A 9,327-nucleotide genomic window follows, 5' to 3' on the forward strand; every position below is an offset into this window, starting at 1 on the left:
TAGCTGCAGTTATCCTAAAGCATAGCTCTTTCTGCCCTTCAGAAAGCCAAGGTTGTTCAGCAGGTCCCTATCTCTGGATGAACTTGAACTAAGTATATATTTCTTTTCCAGCTTCGTGAGATTGTTGAGAGGTCTATGAAGCTCTCTAGCCATCGAGTCGCTTCTGTGTTTCTGGCTTGCTAGTACCTCTCTAGCGTAGAGTTCAGTAGATAACTCCACTAAAAGTCAAGCGAATTGTCAGGTTCTCCTCACCACACTCTCTGCATCTCTGTGCCTGGTCCCTTCAAGTCTTGGCCATTGTTCTCAACTGTAGTTTTTCTCTCCCCATACTGGAAAGACTCCTGAAGCCTCCAGGTCATGGCTTTGTGCTTGTTTAAATGCTCCAAGGAGGGAAAACAACAGAAAGCTGTGTACTACTTTCTGTATTCAAATCCTACCTGGGACCCTGGTCCTTTCCACCCTGACCACGCCAGCCGCTCTCCAGCACCTTTAAAGCACTTGTACAGTTTCTGTGAAGTTGGATTTATAAAATATCCTGTTTTTTTTTTAACTTTTATAGTTATTCCTGAAGAATGATTATTCTCTTTGGGAGTCACAGGTAAAGGCCACTCAGGTTGTGGACCAGAGTGACTGTAAAAGTGAGTTGACATTTACAGGAGAGCAGAGCAGGTTTAGGGGTGGTCCTTGGAAACTCCTCAAGGCAGAGATGCGCATGTGTCATCTGAGTGGGAATGACTAAGCGGGTGGTGGTAGGGAGGTAAAGTTCCTGCGGACTGGGTGAGGGCAGAGAGAAGGATTTCTGACACAATGCAGATAGCTGGTGTTTAGAGTTGTAAACCTTGATAAGGTTATTAAAGGAGTGTAGAGAAAGGACAGGTCCCTGACCTCTCCCAAAACAAGTCAGCCACCAAGGAAAACCTGCAAAGAGACTGAAAAGGAGTGGCCAGAGAGATCAAAAAATGCAGAAAGTCTGGTTACCTAGGAGACAAGGGAGGAAAGTGAAGGAGAGGGAAGGACCACAATTTCTAATGTCCACAGGTCAAGCAAAGTAAGGACACTGGCAGGAGGGAAGGAGTTGGTCTGTGCAGTCCTGCACGAGAAAGCTCAGCTATCGTGGGTTCAGAGGGAGCGGGAAGAGTCACCCTGTGATGAGTCAGGGTTGCCGTGGAGGAAGGGAAATGGTCCAGGAGACAGATGAGTTGGACCAAGAGAAAAGTTTCAATTTTTAACGGTAAAATTGATGTTGTATGTGCTTATAGGGATGACTCTATGAGGGTATCGAGGATGTGGAACAGGAAGGGAAGAACTGGTGGAATGATAGAGGTAAGAGATGGGCCCTTTTGCACAAGCAGGATGGATAACTCCTCCATAGTCAGAAGAGAAAGGTAAGCTATCTAAGCATGGCTCTGTAACCAAGCCAGCAAGCAGCTTCCTCCAAGGCTTCTGATTCAAGTTCCTGCTTGGTTTCCTGCCCCAACTCCCCTCGATGATGAACCGAGCTGTAAGATGAAATAAACCCTTTCCTGCCCTAAGATTTTTTTTGGCATTGTTTTTTGTTCAGTGTTTGTCATTGCAGCAGAATGGAATTAGAGCCCTTAGTAAAGGATCAGATGTAGGAATGGAGAGTAGATGGATACAGAACACTCACCATGGTCTCGGCTACCGTGAAGTAACACAGCAATCTCACGATTCAGTGAACTACAGTCATCTGCTGGAGGGAATGGGAATCCCGGAGTTCTGGCTTGGATCTGCTAATTCTGAAGTTCATGTGCACACGTCGTATAGGTAGCTCGCGGCTGTGAGTGAGCAGGGTATTTGCAGAGAGCCAAAGATGTGAAAGGCAGATAGGCAACAGTGTGATCTGTGGAGAGCTTTCCTAGATTTTCTAGCTCCCGTAGAAAAACGTGAGAGACTTTTCTGCATTGATGGTCCTAAACATCTCCATATTATTACCAACTTGAAAAGCTAAAGTTCCTCTGCACTTGTCATATTGAAAGGAGCCTGAGTTAGGACCAAGCTGAAAGAGAAATCTGTGTTAGGAAGAAGGGACTCTTAAGTGCCCTTTAGTTAGAGCATACAGAAAAGGGGCAGCTGGTGAAGATGTCCCCTGTGTGGGGGGATTTGTGGTTTCCATCCTAGATAAGCATCTGTGTTTGTGCTTTAATTTGTATTTGCAAGCTTTTCTTTTCCCTCTAGAGAAATTCCAGAATCATGTAAACATCGGGGCCTTAGCTCCTCATTCTGGCCTGAAGGAGTCTGGCTTTCAGGTTGACAGTGCTCTGTATGGTGGTGGTTCTTTGAATCTGGCGGTAGTACCCAGAACTGGAGACACACTGCTTTTCGGTTTCCTATAGACCTGAGAAGCAGAGATGATGTTCCGATCATTTCCTTTTGATCTAACAGTTTCAGAAATTCTCTCTAGTAAGAGCCCGAGGGAGCACAGACTCCCAGTCAGAGCAAAACCGTGACTCAGAGTGTGTAGAATAGCTCCCTTCTTGGGAAGTTTTCAGTAACAAAATATGTTGTGTTTTTGAATGAAAAGTAAAATTTATATTCAGTGGATGGAAATTTCTTATAAGAAGATATAAAACCCCCTGACACTTTCTATTCTTGAAAATGAGAGTTATTTTTGTCAAATGTCAAGTCTGAGACCTGAATGTATTTTTTAATTGACCAGTTATGATAGGACCTATAATTCTGTGATTTCATTCTTCTTCCCCTACATGCCCCCTCGAGACAACCCTAGACTGTGTGTCACCATTTAAAAACACAGGAAATGTGGGCATGAGAAATGAAAGTCGTTTAAAATTTGTGAAATTTTAATTTAAGAGTTTCTTTGTCTTAATATCTGATCAAATGTAAGCTTCACTGGTGGGATTATTCTGTGACTTTAAAAACATTTCAGGTTTGTAAACTAGAACAGGCTTATTACAGAAGGAGCACACACAGTGAGGCTCTTCCGTTAGGCGATAGGGCAGCTGTCTGATCCTCTCACCAATGATTTCAGTTGTTTTTGTCTGAGTATTTGTAGCAAAATGTTTCAGAATTTTCATTGAGGTTGGAAATGATACTGTTTGGCACTTGTGTTCTATGGGTCCTAAGTATAACTTCGTGTTATAACTCAGTGCCTCAATCTTTAGCAGACAGAGGGCATCCCCGTAACTCAGGGCACACTGAGATGTATACAGCTGAGTTCTCTTCCTTTGGGGACTTGTACTAAGAAAGGTTGTCCAAGAACTCTCTTAAAGATAGGGATTGTTTGTCTAGTCAGCAAAACTTAGAGCAGATCCTAGTAGCAAAAAGAACTGAAGTTGTAAAATTGTGCATCTTGCCCTGGAGAAATCCTTTTTCAAACTTCTGGGCTGCTCTTTCTAAATCTAGCTGTTCTTGCCGAAGAATTGTCACAGGTGTTGATTTGCATCTACGAGATCCCTTCTGTTACTTGGAATTTTAGACAAATAGTTTCTAGAATGGTTTCAGATCTGGTTAGTGGAGACCGATGTCTGACTGTTCGTACCCACAGCGTCCGACTGTTCATACCCGCAAAAGAGGTCATTCTTTTCCAAAATGTCTTGTCACTCCTGGAAATTAGAGAGATTTATTTGTAAATGTTTGCTGGATATGGAAAACCACAGAAAATTGCTGAGTGACATCCTAAAATGGCTAAATGAGAGCTCTAGTATAGTTCATTGTTAGATCAGTTTTTCTCACATGCAAGAGGACATAGGTTCATGTCCCAAAACCATTTATTTTTTAAAGGACCTATGTGAGTGGAAAGATATATTATTTTCATGGAGTGAAAGACTCAACAATTTTGAGGTACCAACTCTCCCAATTGATATATAAACTTGATTAAACTTCAATCAAAGTTTCTAGATATTATACTGAGGGTTATAGCTCGGTTGGCCGAGTGCTGGCCTTGTGGGAGCAAGCCCTGGGTTTGATCCCAGCATCACATAACACTGGCTGTGGTGACACGGGACTGTGTGATCCGTACTTTGGAGATAAAGACAGGACCAGAACTTCAAAGTCATCCTTGACGACTGTATTGTGACTTCTGAACCAGCCTGGGCTACAGGATACCTCGTCTGAAACAAAACAGTAGAACCTTTCTAGATAGTGGCAAACAACTAAGCATTTATAAGGATAAAAGGACTTAGAATAGTCAAAGAGAAGGAGAAGGCTTTGGCATGGTTTCAGGAATTCTTGTACAGTTCCAGTGCCAACACAGTGTAATATCAGCAAGGCAGTTATAGGGACCAAAGAAAGGGAAGACAGTCCCTAGGAGACCTGTAGCTAGGGCCTTGCTCCTGCTGGGCCTTGTCCCATCACTGAATACATCCACAGCCCTCAGTTTTGGGCAAAGGCACTGAAGCAAGACACGGGGAATGTTTGTTACTTTTTTTTTTTTTTGACTGTGCTAAGACACCATGGCCAAGGCAATGTAGAAATATTTATTTGGGGGCTCACAGTACTAGAGGATGAGAGTTCATGACCAGCAGACAGGAAGCAGACAGCAGGCAGCAGGCATGGCACTGGAGCAGTATCTGAGAGCTTTAATTTGATTCGAGAGAGAGAGAGAGAGAGAGAGAGAGAGAGAGAGAGAGAAAGAAAGAGAGAACGCTAAGTGGGAACAATAGGGGCTTTTGAAACCTCAAAGACCACCCCCACAGTGACATGATAAATAAATAAACTACATATTGGGACAAAACCTTATGAACCAAAGAATTTGTAGAATACATAATGTTCCAGAATATGTAAAGTACCCACTGAAGTTTATTATTTATAGAAAAAGTTCTAAGGAAATTGGGAAACGATTTGTATAATTCCTTTTTTTTAAAGATTTATTTATTTATTATGTATATGGTGTTCTGTCTGCATGTGTGCCTACAGACCAGAAGAGGTCACCAGATCTCATTCTAGATGGTTGTGAACTGCCATGTGGTTGCTGGGAATTGAACTCAGGACCTCCAGAAGAATAGCCAGTGCTCCTAACCTCTGAGCCATCTCTCCAGCCCGGTTTGCATAATTTCTAAATAGCCAATAAACACATGCAGGGGTGTCCATCATTGTCTAGGTGGTGGAAAATTCAAACGAACCCACTATGAGATGCTAGCACATCCCACAACAGCAGCTAAGTAGAGTAACTAACCAACAAAACAAAACCAAGCAGGCGGCGCCAAGAATTTACTGATAACACTGTGCTCCGTGATTTATTGTGGCAGGGCTCTCTTAGGTGTCTGTGGCACACAAAATTAACCACACCCTGTATTCTGAATAGATGAGGTCTATTGTAGGGTCATACCTCAATAAATTAGACCACAGTGGTGTGCATAGCTGGTGGAAACAAAGGAGCAGAAGTAACAAGGAGGAAAGTAAATGTCCTGAGAATTCACCTTTGCTATCCAGATCCCCTGGCTCGCCCCAAACACTGACGTCAAAATATCACCCCAGACTGCTTAGGTCTTTATGAATGGTTTCAACATTTTAAAACAGCTTCCTCATCTCCCCTTTCCTTCCCTAATTGAAGACCATCAGTTTGGGTGACACACAGGAATTATGTGTTAAAAGGGAAAGGTAAGTGGTATGTATCATTTTGGAATTTGAACCAAGCTCTTTGAATGCTTCACTTCCTAACAACTTTTGCAAAAACAGCAAAATTTTTGTTTTGTTTGTTTTTGGAGCTTTTAAAATTATGGAATTAGACTAAAATTAAGAATTAGGAGAATCTAACAATGCACAGAACTATGGAGTTATCACTTTTCTTTCCCTCCCTTCCTTCCTTCCTTCCTTCCTTCCTTCCTTCCTTCCTTCCTTCCTTCCTTCCTTCCTTCCTTCCTTTCTTTTTCTTTTTTAGAATTAGCATATAGATCTGTCAGCGTTTCTTTAGAATAGTTACTTTTTTCCCCCCCTCAAGACAGTGTTTCTCTGTGTAACAGCTCTGGCTGTCTTGGAACTTACCCTGTAGACCATGCTTCCTTGAACTCACAGAGATCCGCCTGTTTCTGCCTCCAAAGTGCTGGGAATACAGGTGTGCAGCACCACCATCCAGTTCTTAACTAATTACTTTTAATGTGTTTGTTTTCTATATATTTTGCCTAGTTCTTTGGATGTTTAAAAGTTAGATTAATTGAAATTTGATGTTTTTGGGCTGGAGAGGGTTCAGCAGTTAAGAGTACTGGCTGCATTTACAAAGGACCTAAGTGCAGTTCCCAGTACTTCCATGTTGGGAGGTCACAAGGGTTCAGACATGCTCTTCTGACCTCCATGGAAGGCATGCGTTCGCACACATATACATAAACAGCATTAACAAAAGTTTTTTTAAATAATTGCTGTTTAATTAAACAATCTTATAAAAGGAATTTTGATGTTTTTCTCTAAAGGAGAATTTTATGATTTTTGAAATTATTTACATGCTAAATTGTTAAAATATTATATTTGAAATTTGTTTTGTTTTCTTTTAAGACAGGGTATTTCTCTGCAAGCCTTGCTGGCCTGGAATGCACTGTGTGGACTAGGATGGCCTTGAACTCACAGAGATCTGCCTGTCTCTACTTCTTCAGTGCTGGAATGAAAAGTACGCAGCACCGCAGGAGGCTGTCTTTGGTATTTGTGTTGTGTTTACCTCCTAAGAAAAGAGTGGAAGCTAATTCAAGGTCGGATGGTAAGCACAGATCTCAGATGTGGTCCCAGGCAGCCTGTCTGGGGCTGTCCCTGTCCCTGGGCCCTGGTCTTTACTGTCATATGCGTACATGCCATGCTCAATCCTATCCGGCATCAGTTTCTAACAAGTGGAGACCAATTTCCCCTTTTCATCAGTGGCACGGAACACTGAAATTTCTAGATTTGTACTTATTAATTAATGGAAGAATGATCATCTTCCCCTAATTCTACTTTTTAAGGTCAGATTGGGCTGAAGGGCTGGAGGTGTGGCTCAGTGCTAGAGCACAGACTTGCTATCATTTCCGTTATCATGTGATAGGAATGTATATTATGGACGCTTCCATTTTCTGCTAAGACAAGGTACAAACCCTTCATCAGTTTTTATTGGGCTTACAGTATTTTACTGATATTTTTGGATTTTAGGTTTTAGCTTGTTATGTGCTGTGTCTTTAGATTTTAAATCATGTTGTAAAGGCCTGCTCTGTTCTGAGGTTATCTAAGAAATTTTTCTTATTTATTCTAGAACTCTGACTTTTTTTTCTCACTTCCCATGCTTAAGTCTTCTGCCCTCTACAATAAGTCTGGCTTGCACAGCGAGATAGATACTGTTCCAGTGTTTGGGCTGTTTTCCTCGGAGAACCATTCATCTCAAGCCATTCATGAAATGCCTTGTGTTTCCCACTGTTTGAACTGTCAGCACCATGTGCCAGATGCCTTGCCTCTGCTCTGTTCTGTGGGCTGGGGTCTATCTGAGCGGCCTCTGCTCCGTTCTGTGGGCTGGGGTCTGTCTGAGCGGCCTCTGCTCTGTTCTGTGGGTTGGGGTCTGTCTGAGCTGCCGTCCTACCTGTTTCCTCCAACATGGCCTAAAATAAGTCAAGGTCACTTTCCTTTCATTTGCCTTTTCTTCAGTTTTCTTGATTTGTGCTGATTGACATTCTAAAAGACATATTTAGATCAATTTACTGTGTTCTAGTGAGCAGCAAAACTCAGAGAACAAACCGAATAACCCCCATGTCCTCCTGTCTCTGCACCCTGCAGATCTAGGGTCATGTGGCGCGCCCCTTGACCAGCAAGGAAGAACGACCACGAAGTTGAGGATCCTTCTCAAATCACATTTTATTGGAGTCTCTTGGTTGAAGGGAGAGCGCGGGGGGGGGGGGGGGGAAGGAGGAGAGAGAGAGAGAGAGAGAGAGAGAGAGAGAGCAAGCAAGAGAGAGAGCGCGAAAGCCAAGCAGCATCTGCTTTTCTAGGGTGGAGGGACTCGGATACTGTCCTGATTGGTGAATACCATTCTGCTGGTGCTCGGGGCCTCGGGATTGGCTATGGACAAGGCTCAGTTGTGCAAATGCAGGCAAAGGGTGCTCAGCCCCATGCAGCAACATCAAATAAGGATATGTTTACCTCCAAGCTGCAGGACCACCTGTGCCATCTTATAATGGCGATTTCTCCAGGTGGCTCCCTACAGGGTCACAGGCATATGTAGCCACACCCAGCTTTTGATGTGTGTGTTAGATATGAACTCAGCTCCTCATGGTTGTGCGACAAGCGCCTTTACTCTCTAGACCCATACCAAATGTCTCAGTTTACATTTAAGATTTTGCTAAAAGTGATTCATTTTCATCTCTAGTAAACTATACACACTTTGGCCTTCTCAGTATTTCTCCTTTTGCAAATGAAGACCACATAATTTAATTAATGAAAAATCTCCATTATATGAGATCCTATCTGATGTGTCTTCCTGCATGGTTGACAATTCAGGAAGAAAGCATACATTGGCAGCTCTCCCAGTGAGATCACAATTGGGTATTTACCTAGTTATTCTTTGAAGCATGCATTGATTCGGACAGTGTTGACCGTTCCCAACCCCAGCTCTGGGAAGCACTGTGACCATTAGCCATTGCTTAGTATATTAGTGTTGCAAAACGTAGCTGCTGGCTGAACTGCTGTGGGGCCTGCCATTGTGCTGTGTCTGGTGGGTTTAAGTAATTGTTTTTGCCTATAGCAAAAGTGCCCAAATTTGATAAATTTTCCTAAGGCAACTGATCTAGGGAAGATTCAATCTGTTTAAGTCCTGGGGTCGGAACAGAATATGTCTTCGGAAATAATTACAGTATATATTGTGTGTCACCTTTCCTCCCGTCCCCTCTTCAAAGGAGGAGAGAAAATTTCTCGTGAAGAAACACAAGGTTGGCCATCTTTGTCAAAGAGCAGCATGGAATGGATCTTGCTAACACCCTGGTCTCCAAATTCCAGTCTCCAGGACCAAAGACAGTGCATTTCTGCTACTTAAGCACCCCCTGCATCCACAAATGAACATACTTGGAAAGAGAATTAGGAAATCCAATTTGGAAGCATCAAGGCCCATGCGGGAACAAGTGGGTGCCATGAGGTGTAATATTTGAAACAGTCACCGTGCCTTCTCCTTAGTCAACGACATCAACAAGAATGGCCGGTGCTTTCCTGCCAGGGACCATAGGTATCTGACAGTGAACTGCACTGCAGGCATTCCAGTCTCATTGTTACTTTAAAAAATATAGACAGTTAGCCAGGTGTGATGGTCTTTGTCTTTGATACCAGCACTTGGGAAGCAGAAGCAGGGTCTTTCGGTGAGCTTGAGGTCTGCTTGGTGTACACAGTGAGTTTCAGGCTACACAGAGAAACCCT

This window comes from Myodes glareolus, chromosome 1, assembly GCF_982192425.1.
Source record: "Myodes glareolus chromosome 1, mMyoGla1.1, whole genome shotgun sequence".
Lineage (NCBI taxonomy): Eukaryota > Metazoa > Chordata > Mammalia > Rodentia > Cricetidae > Myodes > Myodes glareolus.